This window comes from Buteo buteo, chromosome 25, assembly GCF_964188355.1.
Source record: "Buteo buteo chromosome 25, bButBut1.hap1.1, whole genome shotgun sequence".
In the NCBI taxonomy this organism is placed as follows: Eukaryota; Metazoa; Chordata; class Aves; order Accipitriformes; family Accipitridae; genus Buteo; species Buteo buteo.
Window position 1 is genome coordinate 5,801,925 of NC_134195.1, and position 26,014 is coordinate 5,827,938.

Consider the following 26,014-nt stretch of genomic DNA (forward strand, 5'->3'; position numbering starts at 1 on the left):
TGCCTAGCAGTTTGTGCTAGCTTTTGTTCAATGACTAGGTCAGTTCCATTCCTGTGATTTACCAGCTACATACAAAGTTTTCGTTTATTGCAGTCTTTGTAAAGTCACTTAAGTAAATTCATTTGAGAGTGTTACTAATTTCAGAGGGTGCAGTAAGTCCTTTCTCTGCCTCATCTTCTGGCTACTGTATGAACATCTTTCTCAAACCCAGGGCTTGAGTTTATGACCATTAGACAAGAATAGAAAGCTTTTTGCTGGCCTCAGTGGGCTTTGCTTCAGCCTCTGCATTTGGCATTAGAGATAGCAGTATGTAATTATCCATTAGCATCATGGTCATGGACTCAAAATAATTTCCGGTATTCAAGGGTGGATGGAAATTGCCCAGGTAATGTCTTGATGCAGGTGCTTGTCATTACATTATACCTTTAAGGAAAGGTTACTCTTGACACTCCCTACAAACCAACCAATGCTCCAGCCTACAGAAAACAGACTGTCTTCAGTAAGACAATGCATCTCCATAAGCAAAAAATCTACTACCTGCAGTTATTGTATTGTGCAAGTGTAAAATCTGGTCTCATCTACCAGTGAGGATAAAGGACTCTACCAAGTTCTAGACAAAATAGGACAAAAATGTTGCAAACAGAAGTTTCATTTTTTTTACTTTCTATGGCCATAAGGGGCCACACCAAAGAGAATCATCATTCTACTATCATCTACTGGATGCTTGAAAAGATTTTCTGAGTTAAATTTATTAATAAGTGAGAATAAGGGGGAAATGCCTAGAAGGGGACATGTGACGGAAGAGCTGTGAGTGAAACCAGAACTCTTTGCTCAGAAGTACACAAGAGGAGAAGAGAGAGAGAGAGAGAGAGAGGGAGACAGATGTGGTCTAGTTCAAGGCATTTCTAAAGATTCTCACAACACATCCTATTTTTTCTGTAGTGAGCACTGTGGGCTCCTAGACTGAGTCTCAGAAGTGTTGGTTGCAGTTTCAGTGTCCTCTATAACTAATTTTTGTCATTCAGTTCTCCATCTATGAAATACAGATACCACAAGTCACCTGTGGATAACACAAGCTACTTTGTAAAGTGTTGTGAGATCACTCTTGAGAAGTGCTACAGAAAAGCAATGCGTTGCTCGTTACTATAGTCTTTCTTGCTTAATTTTTTTTAAAGTGCTTCCGCTTTTTCTTGTGCTGCCCCAGCTTTTTGCAGCATAGGCACGTATGTAATTATTAAATATACATAAATGGAGTGAATTTCAAGTGCCAGGAGTGGGCACACACTCTCCTTATTCAGAATTTCATAAGGGGTGTTAATATGCAGAGTTGGTGTGTGCACTTGGCAGCTGCACTGACATGATAGAGTGTCAGCTTCTTTGTTAATGATCCGCATAGGAAAGTATCCCCACATAGGCCTTGACAATTGACATACCATTACAGTCTATTGCGTCAATAATCCATGCATTCAAGTGCTCCCCACTCTTCCAGGCAAGGCTGACACAAGAGTCTATAATAGCTCTGTGCAGTATGTGAGCAGGAGGCCTTGATATTAGAGTGTGATGACTCTGAAAGAGACGATACGGCCTAGTGTGTAAATGATCCATGTATTATAAGTATACAGATCCTCAAGGATCTTTGGATCTGATGTAGTCTCAAGGAGAGTTTCCTTTTCCAAAAAAAAAAATGACATAGGATGTTTGGTTTTTAAAACAAAAGCTTTTCTTCTTGAAAAATTACAGCAGAAATGTAGGCTGACATCCCTAACATCTGTGCAGGGAACTGGAGCTGGAAATTGGTATGAAGTCCTGTTCCATCCTGATGACATTAAAATAGCACCTTCTCCCTCAGTGACAGCTCTCTGTGGATTGAATCACACGAGCTGCCTGCTGTGGCAAAAATAACCTGTGACTCTTTTAGCGCTCCACAGTCAATGAGCCAAATCGGTGTCTACACGACCGTCACTGCTGCGACCACAACAGAGCGGAGGCACAACCAGATTAGCTAATATCGCTACCAGGAGCAGTTTAGCAGCTCAGCACGGCAGGGAGCTTTGCCTGCCTGAGTAGGTGGGTGAATATTCACTCAGGAAGCACTTGCTGAGCTCCCTGTTGTTCCAGTTAGAAGGTTTGTGGCATCTGAATTAGCTAATTTTTAAGCTAGTTTTCATATGTCGGCAGCATATTGCAGCGCTTGCAGTGTGGCCATACACTAAGCATCAGTGACGTGCCAAGGCTTTTTTACCTGTGCCAGCTTTAAACCAACAGGTTACTGAATTCTGGGTGCCACTTTCCCAGAAACAAAAATGAACACTCGGAAGAGTGAAAAAGAACTGATACACTGGTATTGTCTTTGTTAGGACATCCACAGAGAGCAGTTTAAATACCAAGAGATACACATAGCAGTAACCCCTGGTAGCAGCTGTAGGTCAAGCTAAAAGTTCACCTCTTGATTTCTATCGTATTACAACAAGATGCCAATTTACTGGTTTTTGCTGAATTTTCTACATAACTGTCAGGCTGGTTTAACTATAGTGCTATTTAAGCAGCTCTTAGAGGCACACGATGCCTTAAAAGCTTTCGTAGGGCATCAGCCTTTATTTTGCTGAATGTTTATGTGTATGTTCATGTGTGCCTGTGTTTTGCAGTAATGTGGTCTTCTAACACAAGAAACAAGCATCCAAACGCCAACTGTTGGACAGCTATCAGAATTCATACCAGGTAAGAGCAAACCTTTCTACCTTTGTTCGGTATGCATCCTTCAGGGCACCTCCTTTCTGTCATTCAGCCCAACATGATTTGTAAACATTTTACTTGCTTACCTACTGGTTTCATAAAGTTGCAGCTTCCTGCCAGGGTTTTTTTTTTAGTTTTTTTTTTTCAGAAGAAATGTGTTGGGTGGTCGTTCAGGCTTGCCCTCTACATTCTGAATGGCTAGGAAGTAGAGAAAAGCCACTTTTAAAAACTATTTTCCTCTTTCTCTTCCACCCTGTTTTATTTAAGATGGGCTCTTTGCCTATATATTCTCAGAATGAGGACATTCCTGTAACCCAGCCTAAACAGGAAGGAGGTCAGGAGGTTTCTCTCTCCATTAATCCTTCAAACATTTCCTTTCCTACTTCCCAGTCACTGAAAGAAGGGTCCTTTATTTGTCAGTTACTGTAAGTAGCTTTCCTGAAATGGAAAGAAATGGGGCTACAGGACCTACACCTTACCCTTGGAGGTTCAGTGCATATGTCTTTCTCATCTTAAAGAGAAAGCTGAGAGAAACTGGTTTTAGTGTCATTTAAACATATGCAAAGTGGATGTTATATGGAACCACTCTGACTTGTACAAGAATATGGCAATACCTATTATCTACTCAAACTGACTACCTTATTATTGTAGCATTCGTATGATCATTGTTCAGCAGTCTTTGGAAACAAAGGCTATTTTTAGTTAGTGACTTTTGACATTACTTTAATATGCATCAGGGCCAGTCTGTAAGTTCTTCTGGCATTTGTTGTAATAAAACTGTAGTCCTGATCATGCTGGGTAGGATTCAACTTACTTAAGTACAACCACCTGAAAGTTGGGTGTCTCGTCTAAGCTAATCTTCTAGTCTCCATTTACAGTCAGCAGAGAAGGAGGCACTGCCAAGAGATGGTTGATCCTATTCTAAAATAGATACATAAGACAGAATTAATTGGAAATGCTGATCTTCTGCATACTTAAATTTAGGTGACAGGGATCCTGTGCATTTTTTAATGATCCATACATTACATGGTAGAACCTCAAGGTCCCAGCTGGGACTTGGGTGTACCGAATGCCGCACTGACTTAAATAGATTTATGAGTCATGTCATTATGGCTATCAATAGACTTCAGGGGTTTCACACTGTCTAATTTTAGGCACATAACTTGAGCGCTTAAGTACTTAAGGTCAATGCCTAAGCAGACGTTCTGAATCATTGGAGGAACTTGTCTCCCTCTGTTTATGGCGGAGGGAGTCTGCTACTCTCTTGAAATAGGTGCCTGTGATTAAGTGCTGTGAATTCTTTTTTCCCCCTCTCTTTAGTAGCTACTCTGCAGGAGAGATCTTGGAGTTTGCTGTTTATTTGTCTTTGGGTTTGTTGGTTGGTTTGGAGTATTTTCTCACTTAAATAGCAAAAGCGGGTTTATATCTTGTTCAGGAAAAACAAGTGACATTAGTTGTCTCCTGCAGTATGTGGATAAACATGAATTGCCTTCAGAATAGCCTTAATTACTGCTCGTACTGAAACATTTTGCTGTATCAGGGCTACTAAATATCTCAGGTTCACATCCCAACACTATCCCAAGGAGGATCAGCAGCACCACGGTTACTCTGTAAAGGAGAAAGGATTGCTCATTTAAAGTGCAAAAAAGCAGTATACAAAAGAAGACAAAATTGGTGAGAAAGAAATAGCCTCTATCTTGCTTTGCTTTTTTTTCCTCCTTATATATATTATTTCATGCACATAATGACATTAATGCTATGCTTAATGTTGAGTTTATAATTGCAGAAAGTCAGAAATTTGAGATTTAATGTTCCCATCATAATATGATGGAATATTGAACCTGAAGTGACAAAATTCCCTATGATGGTTGATCCTGAACTGAGGCATTATTAGCTGAATATATATGTATTTATATAAGAGCCACTAAGCTGTGTATTTAATGCTAGTAGACCAGCTTGTTATCTGTACAAAAAATGTTTAGAGTACTTCCTAGGTCAGCCTGTTCTTAAGAGACCTTGCAGATGGACTGGAATCCTACCAGTACAATATAAACACAGACTGATCTGTGAAGGGGGGAGAGAAAGAAAAAGGAGAATAAATGGCCATTGTGAAAGTTCAGTCAAATAGAATGGAACTGAATATTTTTGGTGCATTCTTTTTGTTGTTTCTACTAATTTATCCTTCAACGTAAGCGGTAAACATTAGTGACATGATATTATGCTGAGAAGTTTCTTGAATTAAGTATAACCATGAACTCATATTTTCGGAATGCACAGCTCCTTGGCATGAACCTTGGAAAATTAAAATAAAATACAACATATATCAATGCTAAGATGAGCTTTACTCAGATTTGAGCACAACACATGTTACTTTTTCTTTTGAGTTACGTGGTGACAGACTGGTAACAGTGAATGAAAGATGAAGATTCAATTTCATTCAACAGCATGGAGTCCTTGTACTTAAATGCATAATAGTAAAAGGTAACGATCCCAGGTAAATACATAGTTACCTGTTCAGCTGAGAGACACAGGATTTTCATATTGGTTTATATTTATATTTAACAAAGCTTCTACCATCCATGGATTGCACTGTTTCACTGCAAGCTTTACAGTCTCATGGTAGGTTCAAGGCACAGCGTTGAGTCAAAAAAAGTTCAAGAAAATTGCATGTTGGTACTGTTCATATCTGTGCCCATGACTTTTCACTAGCTGTGCATGATTTTAGGCATGATAATTTCTAAACCAGTAAACCCTACAAAATGGTGGATCTAGTAATGATTTACAAGTAGCCCATAGCTCTGTTACAGATGCTCCAGATGACCTTAATATGAGCTTCTCTAGATAGAAAACTAAAAATGATCTTGTAGCTCATAAGCAAGTATAATTTATTGTTGTCCAGACACAGTGGATATTTGAGTTACAGTTGAAGTCTACTTATTATAGATGGACTTATATTTAATTAATAATTCTCTCCAGAAAGATGGGTTTCCCTCATGAATTATGATCCGAATTCTAGAGGGATACACTAAAAAAGACAGTTTTCCCTGTTTTCTCTACCTGGTCTTTCCCAAGTATGCTTGGAAAAATAGGTGATGCGAGTGACTCCGATCCCATGGGTATCTGTCACAATGAGATATCCTACTTAGATGAGCACTAAAGCTGAGCAGTTAGGATGCAGAACTGAAACTTCTCCTGGGTCATATGTATCTGCATATGAGGATTTTGTTGTGTGCTGATCTCTACAAATACTCTTAAGAACCTGTTATTTTTCTGAAAATGCTGCCATATGTTCACTGGTATGGTATAAAGCAAGCTGAAAATTATTAAAATTAATCTGGAATAGTGGACAACTGTAGTTTATGGCACACTGATTTTCATCATCTTGCTGGTTTCTGAATGCATTCATTCTGAAATGCATTCATTCTGAAATGCAGTCAGGCTAAAAGGCTCCCAGGTAGTCATGTGAAAGGGTAAGGTGTAACAGGATTTTAGTATGCAGTAAGAATTACTCCTATAGCATAAACGGGAATTACAGCTGAGATTTGCTTTGAAGCCATAGTCTGAAATAGTAATGTCTGTGCTTAAAATGTACTTATTTGCTTATATTACATTGTGGTCTTTGACAGAGTCCATGCCAGAAGACACTTACCTGTATATGCTGTATTTAAAATCGCTACTGTATAGGAGATGTCAGGTAAACACTGATGAAAAGAGCAGCCCTTCTTCACCACCACCACCACACACTGATCTCAAGTCATCTGATATAATTTGAAATGACAACTGTGTTTTTTACAACATTAATCCCAGATTTCTTACCCTGCGCTGGCTTTTCAGACAGCAACCTGTATTGAGATGTAATGCGTTAAGGATGCTGCTTCATATAAAACGTGGCAATTACTTGTTCATTTTAATTCTGCAAATGTCATACTTTTTCTTGCTGTTTACTTGCTGTTTATTTACTAACTGCACACTACTCAGAGCTGCAGTAGCAAAATACGTATGCACACCTGCACAAACATGCACACATGCATGTATCCCTTTATAAATATTAAGTATGACTATATATACATTATCGGTATGAAAAAAGACAATAGAATTAAACAGACCACATATCCAAAATAATTTGGCCCAAATGTAAATATGTTAAGGATCAAATGGGATTAACTTTGAAGTAAGTTAAGTTCAGTATAAGACAAGCTGTGGAATGAATCTGGGCTAGAACATAAAGACATCCAAATGGTGGCTCACTCAGAACACACTTTCCTTAGGCGTACGCGAGGTTGGTTCCTTGACAATTGTTTACTAGCAGCTTTTAAGACACAAACAGCTGTGAGTGACAACAGTCTGTCACAAAATTTGTCTAAGTTCATGGCAGAGAGCTGCAAACTCTGACACCTACTGAAAGAGGTATCGTATTTGCAAGCAGTCAAAAGTGATTGAAAACCAGATGAATCTGTTAGGATACCTCATGCCATTGAACACTGTTGCCTATGCCAAATATGCATTCGTAATCTACAATCTGTTATCTACTAGCACTGATGCTATAAGGTAGCATTGTTAAGAGTTTGTTAATATCTAGACATCTACTCTGAAATAAAAACTCATATTTAATCAGAAAGAAACCCACATGATTTAAAAGATTCAACCAACATTGCCACAGATGGAATATTTAGACTACTCTCTCCTCTGAGTCGCAGCATTTTTACATGCTTTCTAACAGAATATAGAAAAAAAATCAACAGTAGGATTACACATCAGGGGAATACGCTGCAAAATCTACCGCCTTTAATAGTAAAGAATTATGCTTGGGATAACCACAGCTGTAATTACTTTACATGCATAGGCACTCTGATTGCATACCATGATGGGCAACAGATTTGGTGGTACTGTTTCTGTTATTTAATTATTAGAGTTGGCCTGGAAATGTTCCTCCTTGATTGTACTTAGCTTAATCAAATATGACTCGAGCATTCGAGCTGGCACAAACCCTGCAGGAACCCACTGAAATGACAAGGAAGTGAAAAGCTACTCTTTCATTCCTTTACATCTTAATTTGGCAATTTCTGGAAGGACCAAGGAACCAGGACAAGTGCCAGGAACAGGCGAGCTCGGCGAGCTCCTTGAATTCAATTTTTCATTTTCTCTTTCATTGATCGGCAAAACCAAATGAGGTTTTGCCCACTGTTACCTATCCATTACTGTTACCTGTGCAATATTGCAACCAGGATCATCCTTATGGTCATGGACCCACTATGAAGAATGCTCTTAGGCAAAAAATGTTATTAAAAAGACAAAAACAGGTAAAGCAAGAGAAAACAAGTTTTGTCAGACAAGCAAAGTGATCGGAATAAAAAGTGTTTCAAGGTTAGTTTCACATTTCTACTTATTGTATGTTATTTTACTTTCCACAAAAACCAAGCAACATAAGAGTGTAAAAAAGAGCATCACCTCTAAAATTGTTCACTTACTGAACGCATCTGCATTGTGTGTTACCTGAAAACTGTTTATACTCCCTGTTTACTACCTTTTGTTAATATCGGTGACTGGATTAGCTGAGCTAATTTTGTTTTTTCCCATTATATTTCCTGAAACTTTTAAAATGGAAAATCATGAATAATCAATGATAACAGTGTGAAGCTTTCAGTATTATTGGTATGTTTGAAAAAAGATAGTATATAAATATTTTTACAAATAAGTCATTAGTCAGTTGCCAAGAAATGTCTTTCGGGGCACTTGAAATGCCCTGATTTTTCATGTCACATTTTGTTTATTAATAGCTCCAGATTGTTTGCTCAAGAGACATTTCAAGACCATATACAATTTGCTCCATGTTTAGCAGGAATAAAAATTTTGCAAGAATAAATGCTCAGTCATGAACGATTTTTGTGATGATGAGAAAAGTCTGATGAGTGTAGTCAGCAATGTTTTGGGGATAAGTGTTGATGTAATGGTAGTTTTCTCACTGTTTAATGATAATGATATGAATTAGTTTAAGATACTAAAAATTCAAGCTTTTTTTTGATGAGTCACAAGTTGGAAGTAAGTAGCATATACTATTTTTAGTAACATTTTAATTAATAGCATTTTTATTAAAGCTCAGGGATTTAAAATATGACTATATTTTAGTGGCTTTTAGACTCAGACTACCTTAGTCAACCTCTGACATAACTTTTGCTGTATCTACAACCACATGACCAAAATGCATCGGGTATTTAAAAAATTGGTCTTTTATTTGTATGTCTCTCCTTGACTAGTGGGTGCTTTCTAGACTGCTAAAAATACAATATTGTCCCAGAGCTCTGAAGCTTTATTGACCTGAGCCAATACTTGCAGCTCTGTTTCTGCCCGTGATTGCTAAGGCAGCTCAGAATTGCTTGCTAAAATTGTTGTCAAGACAGAAATGAGTATTCATAAAAGATTAAAATTTTATTGGAGAAAACATCATATAGAAATTGGGCCTCCATCTTTTCACTGGTAAAAGTTTATTAAACCAAGGTTTCCAGATCTTTAATTTAATTTGTAAAAGTACTAATTTAATTTGTAAAAGTACTGACTGGACTTCTTCACCACCTTTGAGCATTTACCAGTTTCTACCTTGCTTGTAAATATCTCCCTACTTGCACCGCCTGCAGATCAGACTCCATTTCACTGCAGCGTGAATCCTTCAAAGGCTAAATGATTGACTCTGTAGCCCTCCCATCCATTTCCCCCTCCCACCCCCCAAGATATTTTTATTAAAAAATATTTTACTTGCGCAAGAGTATCTTCCATAAACAGCGAGGGCTTTGCACAGCTGGGATGATACAGGGTGCACTGCTTACTCTTGGGCAGTATGGCCATTGTGAAAACACCGATAGAAGATAATCCCATCAGACTTTTCCAACAGAAAGTTGAGATAAAATATTTTTAGCTTGAAAGACAATATGCACATTATTAAGCAACACAACAATCAGTTTTGTTATTCTCATAAGGCCAGCTAAAAATCTGGGATTTTGTACATTTATCCAATTAGAAGAAGAAATAGGTAATAAGCATTCTCATATGTAGTTTTAAAATGCCTTTGCAGATTCAGATATGTTTCTGCTTCTGTCACTGACGCATGTTTTCTTTGCTGGGAGACTCCACTTATTTGATATATCCATATCCTGCATAGAGTTTAATGCTTTTTTTAACAACTAACTTAAAGGAAGAATTGCAGTTTCAACCCTCGTTTCAATGGACTATTTTAGACCACACACTGAAGAAGCAAGACTCGGCATTAGGAAAAGGCCTGTCACCTAAAAATTTCCTTTCAGAGTAGTCTGTTGTTTGTTTTTAAATTATTGCATTTTATTTTACAAGTATGGGGAAAATTAATTTGCCTGTAATTCTCTATATTCTCATCAGAGGATTTACTGTTAATATTACTATCAGTTATTCTATGCTAAGGTTAGTTTCCAGACTTCCCAAACAAAGTGAGCTTATCATTGTATTGCATTCAGTACATACCCACATGAAGGTGACTGCAGTCTAATTTATGGTGAAAAACCTGATTCATCTGAGATAAGTTTACAATATATTATACAGTTTGTTAGATGTCTTTGAACAACTGGAAAATCCCTTTTTATACCCCTGATGTTAGTATGCGGGGTCTCTACATGAGAAGGATATGTCTTGTATTGTTAGAAGATATTTCAGTTTAAATTATTAAGCTAATATTCAGACAGATCAGAATGTTAACCTTATTTAACTAGTTCTGCAATTTGAAGTAAAGGACCAGATCGTAGCCTTCCCTTCTTCCTTAGCACCAGTCCAGAAAGACCTGGATACCTAATGGATTTCTGAGTGTAGGATTGGGGATTAAGGCTGAATACAAATCTTACAAGTTGCACCCTCTGTATTTGGATGATTTAAAGTCCCTTCCCACAGCTTTCTTGACGATTTTCAGAATTTAAAATAGCAACAAGCAGAAAACGAAATTGTTACTTGATAGACCCCCCCAAAACCAAAACCAAAAAAACCCAACCGACCAAAAAAAAAACCCCAATACTGAACAAAAGCAAAACAATGCTATATTTGCCAGGCACGTCTTTCTTCAATGTCTGAATGTTTAAATTTGTGAGCTTTGAGCAGTGGGGAAGTACAGTCCTTATTTATCATATGACAAATAGGATAAATATAGTAGAATTTTGTGAAACTTGTAGTGAACACAGCCTAACACTCTTTCTGTACAACGATTATCTTTCCTGGTTTAATAAACTTGTCACCTGCACAGCAGTTTATAAAATGTTTAAGCTAATGTTACACGATAACAAACTCAAATAATGGTACTGCAGATACATTATGGTAAGGGTACTTCAGTATGAATAAATTATGGGAGTCTGAGTGAACACCAAATGAATCCATTGTTGGAAGAAAAGGGTCTGAATATTTCTGAGCAAGAATATATTCATCTAGTTGTGCCAGGCTGAAGTGACCAGGTAAAGATGCTCTGTTATATCCACAGCACTGGAGGTCTTTAAAATATAGACCCATATTTCTAAACCCTTCCTTTGGATGAAAATTACAAGCAGAAAGAAAAAAGCTACCGAGCAAGATTCAGGGTTTAGGGTTGTGTCTTAATGCAAATATTTCCTTACCCCAAGGACGTGAGCCACTCCACCCCATCCCACTTTATAGACAGAGCTGTAGGGACAGACTGCAGAGCTTGGTGCAAGTCAAACCATCTAGCTTGAGGTTTTGGTCTACATTAAAACATACAGTTCAAATTTGTAAAGTGATTTTTCCTTCGCTCCACTTAGCCGAGATTCTGGCTGAGGGAAATCTCGCCGTCAGTTCCTTGCCAGGATGAACACCTTGGAAATATAAATATCTCGCTGTGGCTTAAACTTCTGAGCCTACTTAGTTCTTTTTCTTTGTTCACTTGCCCACTTGTATACTGCACGTTATACCTTGAACTGCCATCTGTTTGATGTGTGTCTCATGTTATATTAAATTTACTGTCAAGCCTGTGCTAAAAAGGGCAACGCAGGACTGCTCTGACCCAGGAGGAGAAGTACCTCTGTGTCCTGACTCTTCCCTCACTCCCTTGTTGCTGCAGAAGCAAAATAACATGCTAATGATTTTGTACCCAGTGGGTAGCACAATAAAGACACTGAGGAGAAAGCTCTTATTTTTTTGCCTTGTTCCTGACTGTTCATTCTCTCATGTCTTGGAGAGTACAAGTCAAAGTGGGACCTTCACATGGTATTTCTTCACTCCCGAGCTGTTTAAAAAAAGAGGTCAAATAGGTCTTCCTGGCATGGAGAACGAATCTTTCAATTGGCAGAGACTGAGACAGCACATCGGTCTATACTTGCCGTATTATTTTCCAAAAGATCAGTACCAGCTTCTACCAGAGACAGGACAGGAAAGTTTAGGTAGACTCTTGGTTTTACTTACTATGGCCATTCTTCTAGTCTCGTGTTGGAACAGGCCAGAGAAATAATTACTGAGGAGCATAATATCCCAAGGGTTCTTTGTGCCAGGACATCATGGCTTCTTCATAGCTTTTCATTTACAAGTTTTTTTTATTATTATTTTTAATTGTACCACTTACAAGGCCTCCTTGAAAACCTATTTTAGTTTATATTCTGCCTGGCATATTGATATTCCAGTCCAAGTGCCCTCCCCTGCCCCCCCCCCCCCCCCGAATGAATTTCAAGTGTATAAATAAACTCTGTAAACTCTTTCATGGCTAAACACTAGTGAATTGAGAAGTAGGAAATGAGAAAGACATGAGGAAAATTGCTCAGTTCCTTGGGATGAAAAGGGTCCAGCACTAATCATTGTCCAGTTAGTTTACACACGTTTCTTGCTACGTTGTTATTACTTCTGTCCTTTTTTTAATGAAGCAAACATTAAAGTAATATTATTTCAGTTGAGGGTTGGTATCTATAGCTTATACCTTGTGATGTTAATTAAAAACATAATTTTTATGTACTTATCACAAAGGAAATATCATTTCATTAAAATCCAATTAGATTCAGACAATATCTGTAAAGACTACTGAATAACTGCTGTTTGAACATAGTCTGCTTTGTTCTATTTTCATCACCCGAATAAAAGCAACCACAACAAACAAACCAAAGAAAAGGGTTTTTTTTATTAATCTCTGAGGTTACAGATCCACTTGCATTTAGAACAGTGTTTTATGTGAAAAACATACCAAAGATTTTATGTTTCACAGACTGCCGCATGAGTGACCTTATTTAAGAAAATTCTTATTTTCCTTCCCGTATTTATATAATAAAATGTATTTATTTTGGTAGACTGGATGCCTTTGTATAAACAATTTGTCTCTGATAAAGTAATTCAACATTCTTACTAATATTACCAGAATGCTGCAGAGTTTAATGGATTACTGCCTGCAAAGTAGTGAGGACTCAGGATAACACATGGTAAGTGCAATTCAGAACAAGAATTGTTCCTCCATTTTGTCTTGCTATAATTAGCCGTCTTGTTGCATAGGCCGTTATCTTGCCATTGATTTACTCACTGAATTTCCTTGAAAATCAGTGTGAGTTTTCTCTATGAACTGAATCAGGAAATGTTTTAATGCAGGTTGTTTTTTCTGTATGGGTACTATTTTGTGGGATAATATTTTTTGGCTTTCAATCATGTGAAAGTCAATAATCAAGGGAATGAGGCTGTCACACCTCTTCCCAATGGATCAAGAAAACAGAAGGAAAGGGGGGAAGGTGCTCATGGCCATTGAAATTGGGATTTGACTAAATGGAGTTTTCTGAGTTGACTCTAGTCTGGAAAAATTTTGATCCCAGCTGTAGCCTCAGCATTGGTTTGTTTGTTTGTTTGTTTGTTTGTTTGTTTAGAAGTTTCTTTTCCTTCTGTTACCAAAAAAAATCATCCTAAGGGAAGGCAGGCAGCTAGTGATGAAGTCTGAATTGTCTGTGTCGGAAGGCTGTTTCTTCTGATTCAGCAGTTAAGAATGAGTGCCACAAAAAATAAGATGCCCACACAGGAATAGCAGTTGCAGTGTTTCCTATCAGGAGTATCTGTAATCACTGAGGCAGGAATGCTGATTCAAGAGGTTTGCAAAGAAAGACACTGATGTTGATAAGAACTAAAACAAAATGGTTTTGTTTGTGCTAAATAACTGAAATTACAACCAAATAAAGGTTTGAAGAAAATCTACAGAAAGATCAATGTTAGTGCCTTAGCATTTTGCAGACAACCAATACAATATTTGTTTGATGTCTGCCTTATCTGTACTAAAAAAATTTAGTAATTCTATTTGAGAGTAGATTGTATTTTGATGATCCAGGTCATTGGGGAAGAAGAAAGAGCTGCTGCTAATCTGCTGTAGCAGGACTATGTACTGCAAAATGGGATTTCCTAGTTTTGGAGACACTCGTGGCCTAGTGGGAAAGAGGCTAGTGAGAGAATATCAAGATAAGAAAATGCTAAAAGGGAGCTTGGAAAAAGGTGCAGGATTAAATTAAATAGTTTTTTAGTTAAATAAAGAGTTTATGAAACCAGTGGAGAATTTATAAGACCAAACTTCTTCCTGACTAATAGAGAAAACAAGATGATAAAGAAAAGGATATGTTTTAATGGAAAAGCAAATCAATATAAATTTCCATCAGAAGACATTTTAATTTTGCATATACTTATTTTGGCCTCAATTGAGCAAGAGCACTTGATGGCAAAAACAGAATCCTCTTCTTTCTTACAGACTCCTCCTCCTCTTTCTTATAGTAGGCCCCAAATTTTATGAAGTGACCAATATTTTGATTTTGGCCTTGGTTCCTAACTCTTACAAAACTTTGAAGTTATTCAGCTCTAGACCTCAATTCAAAATCTGCTGCTTAATTCAGTCTCTGAAATGAAGTTTGTAATAGAAAAAGGTTCATGGACAATATCAAGAACAGAATGAGATGCAGCTCTGGCAGAGTCTGCTTGGGTTTTTTTTGACATCACGTGCGGAGACATCTTCAACAAACGAGCATGACAAATAGTGTTTTGTTGAAAAGAAAAGCAATAGAGAAATAACCTCTCTAACATTCCTATCCAGATCAGGCCAAAGGCCAGCACCGTGCCTGATCCAGCCATCATACAAGAGGGCTAGTGAGAGAAAAACCACGCATATTATTATTGTAACTCTTCATTCCTGGAAGTCAGCATGGAATTGGAAAGCTGCTGCACAATTACTAAATAAATAAAGCTTAATAGATGGGCTTCACCAATCATCTCTGGCAAGAAAAGCCACATTAAGCTCAACGTATTCTCTGCTTTCATTTAGAGAATTGCAGCTTTTGTTTCCCTTGCAAAACTACATATTTTGCCAAAAGTCAAGTTGCAATGGATATTTAATAGGAGCCTGACCTGCTAGAAATGGTTATTATGTATTGTCAAGACAGAAATAAACCCTGGCAATACCAGCATAGAGCCTGATTCAGCTCTCCTGATAGTCCAACTAGTCTTTTTCATTTTTACATCAGTGGATATTTTTGCTGCACAAACCCCCTCAGAATACAATCAAATATTATAATGTGGACCCCATTACAAAACAGTAGTATTCACACTGGCTTCTCTGAGCAGTAGGCAATTTTTCCATTAGCAAATTAAACTTGGAGCTGAGTGAAACATTCATTGTTCACGTATTTGTGTGAGAGAAGTGATAATTTCATTACTACTGTATTCAAAATTTGATTCAAGATGGAATGACACTTTCTTCAAAACTGTCATATTTTATGGGGTATGACTCAAAGCAAAAATGATTGTATTCTTTCTGTCATCTTGTAAAGTCTTAGATTTTCCATAGTATTTGGAGAATTTGCAAAGAGGAGGTACTTTTCTCATAGCTCAGGCTGTGAATGTAAGACTTAATAAGACAAACTAACATATTTTAGAAAGATCACTTTTAACAGTGCAAGTGATTGTGTTAGTTCAGTGTAGATACAAACTTAGCCCTTTTAAGAAGGAAAAATCTTCTCCTACCATGTTTTTTTTTACATCAGCCCAAAGCATTTTGTCCATTAAGTTTACTTTCATTGAATCATAGAATCACAGAATGGTTTGGGTTGGAAGGGACCTTAAAGATGACCTAGTTCCAACCCCTCTGCCATGGGCAGGGACACCTTCCACCAGACCAGGTTGCTCCAAGCCCCATCCAACCTGGCCTTGAACACTGCCAGGGATGGGGCAGCCACAACCTCTCTGGGCGACCTGTTCCAGTGTCTCACCACCCTCACAGTAAAGAACTTCTTCGTTATATCTAAGATAAACCTACCCACTTTGAGTTTAAAACTGTTACCCCTCATCCTATCACTACAATCCCTGATAAAGACTCCCTCCCCATCTTTCCTGTAGACCTTCTTTAAGCACTGGAAGGCTGCTATAAGGTCGCCCTGGAGCCTTCTCTTCTCTAGGTTAAACAACCTCAACTCAGCCTGTCCTCATAGGAGAGGTGCTCCAGCCCTCTGATCATCTTCATGGCCCTCCTCTGGACACACTACAACAGGTCCATGTCTTTCCTATGTTGGGGTCCCCAGAGCTGAACACAGTGCTCCAGGTGGGGTCTCACGAGAGCAGAGGGGGCGAATCACATCCCTCAACCTGCTGGTCACACTTCTTTTGATGCAGCCCAGGATGCAACTGGCTTTCTGGGCTGCAAGCGCACATTGCTAGCTTATATTTAGTTTTTCATCCACTAATACCCCCAAATCCCTTTCTGCAGGGCGGCTCTCAATCCATTCTCCACCCAGCCTGTATTTGTGCTTGGGATCACCCCGACCCATGGGCAGGACCTTGCACTTGGCCCTGTTGAACTTCATGAGGTTCACAAGGACCCACCTCTCAAGCCTGTCAAGGTCCCTCTGGATGGCATCCCTTCCTTCCAGGTGTCAACTGCACCACACACCTTGGTGTCACTGACAAACTTGCTGAGGGTGCACTCAATTCCACTGTCCGTGTTACTGACAAAGACGTCAAACAGCTCCAGTCCCAATACTGACCCCTGAGGAACACCACTTGTCACTGGTCTCCACTCAGACATTGAGCCATTGACCACAACTCTTTGAGTGTGACTATCCAGCCAATTCCTTATCCACTGAGTGGTCCATCCATCAAATACAGGTCTCTTCAATTTAGATTCTTGAATATTATCCAGCTTTCTTGGGCTCCTCTTCCCTCTACGGCTGTATCCCATAGTACTCTGCTAAGCAGATCCCTGAAGAGGCCAAAGTCTGCTCCTGAAATCCAGGGTAGCAAGCTTGCTGTGCACCCTCCTCACTGCCCTAAGGATCTTGAGCTCCACCATTTCATGGTCACTGCAGCCAAGAACTTTCTCTGTTTAGAAAAGGAAGAGGATGTGGCTTGAAGGTGAGATCCACAAGAACCCAAAATCATCAGTGGTACGCTTCAAGAATCAGCTGCACAAAGATGAGCCAGCAGATGTAACCGGATTATCTTTACCTCCCCTCTTCAAGGCTGATAGCTAATCTGCATTTTACTATTGAGTTGAAATATAATCTCTCCAGAATATTTAAAAGAAACTGAAGAACCTGAAATAAAATCAGTCCAGGTCCTCCTGAGACTGAAAAGCTTAATAAGCTATTCTAGTGAATGCATTTCTGCATTTTAAACTTTTGGTTACGTGATCAGTTGGCTGGTTTTGCCTCACTCTGCCTAATGACACCTTTGATACAGAAGTTGAACATGCTGTAAGAAAAGCTCTGAGCAGATGTAGAAATTACTGGAAATACTTCTCAAACCCTATTCCTGTAAGTTTTTTTCAATTATAAATGACCACTGATATAAAGCCTTCATAGTTTTGATAATCATCTTGATCTTTTGAGATATATGCCTCACTACAGGGAAGCTAAGAGACCATGCTCCATGAAGTAAAAATAATAAAGAAAGTTAAACCCAAAATCTTTACCAAAAAAATCCATTTTTTCCTGTTTTCCAGAGCTGCTACATAACCATGGTTTGGTTTTTGTTGGGGTTTTTTTGTTGATTGGTTGACTGATCATTGATTGTGGGTATTGTTTTTTTTTTCTAGTGACTTGTACAGGAAACATTCCTTAGAAAAAGTATCATAGAAAAAACATGGCCACAAACATTGCAGAACATTCAGGTTAGTCTAATACTATGTAGCATTAAAGTCTGATATTTAAAATTACTTATTTCATTTTCTTTCTTTTTTTTCTGAAGGAAAAATAGGCAGTTTTCAAGGAAAGTAGAGGTATTTTTAAAAGTTGACAGATGGTGCAACATTGTGTCAGCAAATATGAAGAATGGACAATGTGGAGGATGTTGTAAATGCTCTGACTAGACAAGCGACATTGCATCTTAGACAATCAAACAGTTTAACAATATTGATGGCCAAGAAAGCTGAGAGCACTGAATTGTATCTGAGGAAAAATGATGTTCCAGAAGGTGGTGGACAGGCTTTGGAAAGATCATGCCTTTTTAGTGATATTATGCCAAGATGTGCTCCCTATAAGCCTATAAAGGATCTCACAAGAGCAGGAACTTGTCTTTCGTCCACGTTAGAAGTTAATTCAGATGCCTATTGGGATTATTCCCTCTCAATGGCTATCGGAGATCTGCAAGGGCAGAAAGGTAGACAACATTTCATATTGCATGGTGTCAGAAGAATATTTATAATCTTCCTGACCGCCCTGCTAAACGTTACATGGGACTTCAAACACAGCCCCTATCATGAAGATCTGTCCCCCTTTTGCCCTGGTGACCAAGGAACAGCAAAGCAATACGGAGCTTTAAGGTCTTCCTGAACTCTTGCCTATGGCTTATGCCCAGAAGCCAGGAACTATGTAAATAACACAATTAAGAGCATTAAATTATCTTCAGGTCAAACTCTTCCCTTCACATGATGCTGGTGGTGCTTCCTTACCATGAGTGATGATGTCAGTATTTCCAGCCTCAGCTGTTCCAAAACCATGAGGGAAGCCCCTTACATCATATAAATTACATTACAAATTGCAAGATTTTTCTATTAAGCAGGATTCTTTTTTTATTTGCCATCTGGGTTTCTTTGAGCCCTTTATATTCTGTGGGGTTTGTTTTTGTTTTGTTTTGGTGGTGGTTGGGGCTTTTTTTCTTGTTTTGTCACAGTTCTTAAGCCTGAAAGCTTTGATTTTATGTATTTATTTATTTTTAATGAAAGCAGAGATTCTAATGTTACCAAATGAGTACTGGAGCTAGGGCTTTAAATATCATGAGACTCATGATAAAATCACTGGAGTTGGCAACACTGCTTGAATTTGGCACGAGATCCTAAAGCTTTAAAGGAAAAAGTGTGACTCATCAAACTTGCCTGGAGAGTTAAGGGAGCTGGGGGCAAGGGCTAATGGGGGTATCCTTCCATTTCAGTACTTCAGAGAAAAATCTACAAGATACAGTCCAGTAATTGTGCCAAGAAAAGAAACTGCTTGCTATACAGAGAATAACAATTTCTAATTATGTACTGAAACAGGGGCAATGCAGAATGGCAGAATTTTTAAAAAATACAGGTATAAACATTGCCAATTATCCAGAAATATTTTAGGAAAGACTTGATAGTTCATAGGCTGGAAACCTACCTCACCTTTATGCGATATAAAACATAAAATCCTAAATACTCTTTACACATTTGAAATCTTCTTCTCTAATGATCCTGCCTTTTCAGATGAAGTGAAATACAGAATTTGATCTTACATTTTCTCAGGGGAATTGTATATATATTTGTCATAGTTTTGATCTGCCACCAGAAGCTAGCCTTAACTTACTGAATTATACATGACAAAGCATTAGATTAAATACATTTACATGTGTTAAGTCATAAAAATCAATTCAGTTACTTGCTGCTTTACCTTTCTGTAGGTGCTGTGGTCCTTTGTTAGTATGCAAGACTACCCTCCTAAGCTAAGCAAGCCCAATGTACAAGATAAAACTGGACAGAGACCTTTTATCAAAGTGTTTTTTCATTCTCAGTTCTTGAATTGTTGAAATGAAGTTTTTTGCAAGAAAATTCATGTTTATCAAAATTTCCCCTGGGAATTTTTTTCCCATGCCTAGGACATAAATTATAGTGAGAAAACATCATGTTCCGGTCTTTCTAACAGCCTTCTGGCTAAGCCATGCAAAAGGAAAGTACCTCATATCCTTGTGCTCTGCCTAAGACAGATCAAGTTATCTCATTTCTGGTTTTCCTTCATCGTTAGACATAGGAGGACATTCCCTAAAGCAAAGCTGTAATGATTTAAGGCATTATGTCTCTCACAGATGTCACTATCTTTCTGCTAGAAATCACCACCTCCATGGCTTTGGTGTCTGCGTGTGTTCCTCATCCTCTCCAGAAGCAGGTTTGATGCTTTACCCTGTAAATTATCTGGGAGAGTTTTTGCACTGAAGTAGAAGAGTAGCCTTTGCATGTTCCTTTCATGGTCTGAGTGTGAACACACATAAAAGAGAGCAAGTAGGAAACTTCTAGGAGGTGTCAAACTCTTAAGCTGTTGTCTTTCTATAACTTCATAATTTATCAAATTAATGTCTTTTTTTTTTTTTTTTTTTTTTGGCTGGTAAGAATTCTTACCCCCACAGCTATTACTGACCTGTGTGGTGGGTAGGTACCTCTCTTTCCTGCCTTTTGTGGTTTTTTTTGTTTGAGGTTTTTTGGTGGTTTTTTTTTGTTTTGTTTGGCTGGGCTTTTTTTGCTACTGGACTTCAGATTTTTTTTGCAAACTACTTCAAAAGATTTAAATTTCGTCCCATACTGAGCAGGAAAACCACCACTCCGAGGGGAGACATACGGTGCAGCTCCCTAGCTTTTGTAGTTTTCAGAGTTCTCTGTATTTAAAATGTCTCTCTTTCTTTGAAGCACTTGAAGCACACAGCAATATGTATATCAATATATAAACCAGAGATGGTTTGTGCTTGTAGATACATCCAGTGAAATTTTTTTTTTAAATATGTATTTTAAAATAGGTATATAATGGGGTTTGTAGGCGCTTGTGGAGTTTAATTTGCTAATCAGCATCAAGATGTACAATAAAAGTGTTGCTGTGGATCTGCAAGTGAAGATGTTGACCGTGTCCCTAACTCAGAGCGCTCACTGAAGAGTGGTGAGGATCTGGCTGACCCCCTCTCCAGGGCAGTTACGTGATGCAGGCCACTAATCTGGGGTTGCATTTGCCTGCAGGCACCCTCTTTACTGGGCTTTTACCATCCCACCTTCTTGCAGGAGCATGGCATGGTCCCTGCGTGGGCAGCAAGCAGTTTTTGTATACTATACTGGAGTACAGAAGCCCTGTTTCTGGAGGGGTAGGTACCGAGAGTCCTCAGTAAAGAAGTACCTGCCACTAGCATCCTGATTCTTTGTGCACCAGGTATTTATTCCATGCCATGGGCTAATGACCTGCAAAACGTCAAGTTAAAAACCAGCATTTTTTAGTTAGTGTTGCACAGGGCAACATTTGAAACTGGAGGAAACAAACTGCTTTTTGTATAGTTAATTAAAAAATGCTTAATCAAATTAGTATGCATAAAGTTTATAGGGCATTTTTTTACAGGCTGGTAAGTTATGTACCCGAGTTTCAGTCCAGTGTGAATTTTATGACTTCAGTTTTCAAGCCCAGAGAAGCCTTATACAGTGGAAGTGCTGATAGTCCTCTTATCACAGAGGCTGTAGTAGGTGCCACTGTAATAATCCATGCTCCTATAGTCATAGTCAACTTTTTTATACCCTATAGAAGTGGTAAATAATATTGGGACAAAATGAGTTAGGATACTTAGGATTCACTGTAGCAAAGAGAATCAGAACAACAAAAGCACTCTCACTGATGAAATTGGAAATGTTTTTTTTTAATTAACACTTCTAATTAGAATTTAACATCTCACTAGCTTCGTATGGGATTTTTCGCTTCCTTAACCTCACGGAAACCTATCTATTGGCTCTAAATAGGCAGTCACTTACCATGCACCACTTGAGGATTTCAATTAATCCCAAATCCTCTAACTTTGGTGTGTGAACTTGCATTTTTCTTTGCATGCCATTCCCTCCTGTTTCAATTTTCTTACTAAGAACCTTCTCAACAGTTTTTTTCTTCTTCAATTCTTTGCCTTTCTGTTTACCTTTCTATTTAAAAACTGCAGTATTTTGATTTGAAAATGATGGGACAATGCAATATGTATGTAGGTGCTGGTAAGGACTGCTTAACATAGCTCTGGGGAGACAAGTAGCTAGAGAAACTGTGCAGAAGCTTGAACCTAACTAGCCTCTGTCAACTCTGAAGGGAAAAAAATAGATGTCTTGAAGATGCTTGGCTAAATGAATAAAAAGGCACTTAATTTGTTCAAAACAAGAAGAATGTATACTTATATTTTTAATTGCATTTCTCATTACATGATCTGTCTGAATATTTGTCTACAGCCATCTTTGGCCCTGATGAAACTCAACTCTCAATCACTAGCTGGGTTTTGGCCATTTCATGTATAATCTTAGTTTACTTGAACTCTCACTGTAAAAAAGTCTACTTCCTTTCCTCTGAAATAGGATTTCTATTTTAAAAAGAAACAGAGACACTAACAAACTAATAGCCAAGAATGGAAATGTAAAATAGTCTAGCTCAGAGTGGAATGAATTAATTCCCAGTACTGTGACCATGGAGGTTTTAAAGAAATGGCAAGTTTCGCATCCTGGAGATGGGATAGATTATAAATTTCCCTGTAGCAGCAGAAAAAAAACCAGTTTCTTTGTATTATTAATTTACCTTCCTAACAGGTTGAGCACTCAAGTGCCTCACAGGCTGATCACTAGTCAGTCCTCTTTCTGTATTAGCTACTTTTGAAGTGAGTTTACTTTGATGGCAAACAAAGCAAAAAGCTTGCATACCAAGGGTTCTGTATGACTCATTATTCACAAATAGCCTGGAGTTTGGCTTGCAGTTGGCTCACTTGTTAAAAATGTGACCACAGTGGCATTAAATAGCACCACTGTAGTCTAGCACCCGTGGTCCTTTTGAAGTTACACTTTTTGGAAAATATACTCTGGATATGTTATGGATTCTCTGTTTTGTTTTCAATTGAAAAACTCAACCACCTATCCAAGTAAACCAAAATTCCCTTCCTCTAATTATAAGAATATGAACTGCCAGCTTAGAAGTTCTTCATAAAAATATTTACAGGACTTCATGGAAATCTTTTTTGCTAGATATCTTGTAATACATCCTGAAAAATCAAGAAGGAAAATAAATTACAGAGAACTCTATAAAACACTGATGTAAATGGACTGTGAGAATGTGATTACAACTGAAATTTCCTCCTATGGTGAGTAGTAACCACAGTCTGCTTGCACCTATTATAGGCAGTAAAACCACATAGAAGTATGTCTCAAATGCTTAGTCTTACATAATGAAGCAAAGCAAAAAGGTGTTTTTTTAACCTTCCTCGGTTAAATTGCTTACAAGGGTCATGCTAGCCTGGAGATAGTGTGGATCCCAGTCTGTATCCATACAGCAAGGTCTTCAGCTGGAGTAATTTGTCTGATGAAATACATCTTGTCTTCCAAGCCACTTTCCTCACAGTCCAGATCTTCATCCCTCACTACACATAGAGATACACAAGGTCTCCACAAAATGCTATCTTGGCCTCCCATTTTCTTGGATCTCTTAAGTTTTTTCATGTACAGAATGCTCCCCAAGTAGGGCAGCATCCCTGTTCTTGGTCACAAGTAAGGAAGATCACAGGATCATGTAATCTACTGGTAAATTCCAATGCACACCACCTTGCCCTACACTGTTTAGTTGGAAAAGTGGATTGTTTTTCCATGTAGGTGCATTTAGGCAGGCTGACCACAAAAGACTTTGCATTAAATTGGCTTCCATGTGCAGAAAGACCACAGGGGAATATGTGGAAAGCTGCTACCACAGTGATCTGATGGATATCACACAGCCCTTTCTCTCGGAGACACAGAGATGGATGACAGCTGGAGTATCACTTATTTGGGTCTACATGCAGCACTATAGTTAGGCGACAAGTACAGACAACTGAGACACAAAGTGAATGCTAGGAGATCCTCATCAGAGGTACCACAATGATTTCCCATTTGGCTCTTCTATGCAAAGATATCCCAAGCACTGTATTGCATGGGCATTCCCGAAAAGCCATGTTTGCACAGAATCATTATACCAAAGCCAACACTGAAGGCTCAAATGGTCCAGATAACACACTGTGGATGGTAAAGGGAGAGAGAAAAACATGTCTTGACTTGAAGACCATGACTGATCCCAGCTGTTGTACCTTCTCTGTGCCCTTGGAAAGTGTCTCAATCGGTCTCCAGCCCCCAGGAAGTTTCCCACAGATCAGTAGAGACCAGCTTTGGATCCAGCCTTCTTTACAAGTGGACGTAGATAGGCCCAAGTTAAAGCTACACTGGGGTGAGTCAGGCTGGTCTTTGGTGAATATTGAGAGATGTGCATAACCACAAACAAAATGTGATATGTTGGAGGATTATGATTGCTTTTTATTTTCCATCCTAAGGAAGCAACTGGATGATCCATCCCCTGGATGATCACACTCTATTTTTGCACACTCTATTTTTGCACACTCTATTTTTGGAGTAGACGACTTTGTGGGGGTTGTATGGGGCTTTGAACCAACCTTCCAGCATTAAAAGTTTGGCATCAGTCAGAAAAATGGGGTGTGGAAATGGGAGGTTGGACAGCTGTGGAAATATGCAGAAAAGATGAGGCATAAGACAGTTGTACAGTCCTTGAGCTATATAGAAGACTTTTCTCTCTCTGGGTACCCAAGTGTGTGTGAGTATTGGTCATGGGTATAGGTGTTTCCTGTTCAGAAATGATGGTTGGGATGGTCACTTTTGAATTTTCAAAAAGAGGAGTTCAAATTACATAAGGAAGCACCCTCTAATGCAGTGTGAGCTGATGCAGTATGACCCTCTGCATTTCATGGTTTTTCTATACAACTTGCAGTTCCTGAAGTCAGAGCATCACCTTATTGAAGAGTTCTTCAGTGAGTGTGGTTACAACTGCATGCCTGTTCAGCTTGCTGTCTTTTCCTATAATGATTTGGGTGTGAAATAATCCACAGTGGTAGATGTATAATCTTTAACGTTCTTTCTCCCCTCAATTTTGATTCCCACCACTGGCAAATTTTAATATCCGAAGTCTCTTTCTGGCAGGTTGCAAATATGCTAGTACAAACCGCTTCTCCGAGGAGCAGAGAGATGCTGGAAGTGCAAGTTTTCTTTCCCCAAACCCCTGCATCTTTTCATCAGATAATGAAACCTGCTGGAAAGTGTTAAATGGATTCTCATGACTCTAGCTTGCTTTCCAGCTAGCCATTACAAGGGTGGGTGTACTGCTTTGGGATAACTAGTCAGAGAGAAATAGTGGAATCTGCTGAAAGAAAACCTTCAACAAAGAGACGCTGGAGGCAGTCTTGGCATGAACGTATTACTTTGGGAAAATCAACCTGCAAGGAGATCAGAAAGCACCTTTCTTCCTCTCTCACCTGTTTCCACCTCCTAGGAAAATAAATCAAGCAAGGAGTGACTTCCTTTAAGATGTAATTGTAATTTGAACACCCTCTCAAAAAGCATCAACCCATTTCCTGCAATGCTAAAAAAGCAAAGGGTAAAGAAAATAGCTCCAATAATTCTTTTACATTGATTAACCTCTATCCAACACATTCTCTTCTTCCTCCTCCTCCTCATTAGTACTAGTCACTCTCCCCGTTTGCTTTCTGCTCCTCTCATGGCATGCACAGGCCCCTTTTTCCTCCCATTCCGTTCATCTCATTTTGCTTACTTCTCGTTGAGGATCCGATCTAACTTACAGTGAAGCTCTTCTAGATGTTACAAGCTTCCCTGAGAAAGCCATCAGCACGGTGACAACTTTATTGGGCTGATGAAGATCATCTGCATGTGAGCCCGTATTGTATACAGCCCTTTTGGCAGAATCTATCTGCACTCCATGGGAAGACTGGGCCTGATTCTGTCCATCTGAAGGGCAGTGTTTGTGCGTTCGAAAAAAGAGCTATCGGAGGAATGAGAGCTGAGGGACAGGGTCTGCAAGCTTGACTCGTCTCAGATGCACACCACTACCTTTCACGATTCATAAGAAGGTGCCTGTGTTGTTTACTAGGGCAGCATTTCAGGCCAAATTCAGCCCCGCTGTGAATGGGCACAACTCCACTGGTTTTGTACAAAGGCTGCCTTCCTGAGAGCAGAACAGGGAAAGCTGTTTGAACAGTGCCAATAATTGCTCCTTTTTTTTTA

General features: G+C 38.7%; 1 long non-coding RNA gene across 1 annotated transcript in view; it reads left to right on the plus strand.

Moving 5' to 3' along the window:
* Nucleotides 1–1,944: 1,944 nt before the first annotated feature.
* The window catches only part of LOC142044627 (uncharacterized), a 55,480-nt gene continuing 31,410 nt past the window's right edge, over nt 1,945–26,014 (plus strand). Inside the window, exons 1-2 of the long non-coding RNA XR_012654378.1 lie at nt 1,945–2,067; nt 2,646–2,718. This is a non-coding gene — a long non-coding RNA (uncharacterized LOC142044627). The remainder of the gene's footprint in view (nt 2,068–2,645; nt 2,719–26,014) is intronic.